Source organism: Orycteropus afer, unplaced genomic scaffold (assembly GCF_000298275.1).
Source record: "Orycteropus afer afer isolate SDZICR_OR568_19922 unplaced genomic scaffold, OryAfe1.0 scaffold00502, whole genome shotgun sequence".
Classification (NCBI taxonomy): domain Eukaryota; kingdom Metazoa; phylum Chordata; class Mammalia; order Tubulidentata; family Orycteropodidae; genus Orycteropus; species Orycteropus afer.
In genome coordinates this window covers 460,635-461,076 of record NW_006922089.1, presented here as the reverse complement: position 1 = coordinate 461,076, position 442 = coordinate 460,635, and positions in this window count along the sequence as shown.

The following is a 442-nucleotide window of genomic DNA, read 5'->3' as shown; positions in this document are numbered from 1 at the left end:
AACAACAACAACAACATGGCCAGAAAAGCCATACCCAGTAACTCACTGCACCACAACCAGGCAGTTTTGTTCTATCGCATAAGGTCATGTCGAGTCAGAGCTGACTCGATACCAACAACAAAGCCCAGAAAATATCAAGGTGCTGTGTCTTGGTTCTCTAGCGTTGCTGTAACGGAAACACCACAACCGTGTGTCTTTAACAAGCAGGAATTTATTCTCTTACAAGTGCCAGCTCTAGGAGCTGGGTGGAGGCCCCTTAGCCTTGAGCTTCAGTCCTGTCTCTTATTCTAGGTCCACGGGAGCTGGAGGCTTCTCCTAACTCACACAGCTGCTGGCTGCTGAGACTGACAAACCCAAGATCAACAGGTGAAATGGCACAACCCCAAGGTTGGCAGGCAACATGGCAGACCACTGGTTCAAGTCCAGGATCCAGAGATGAAGA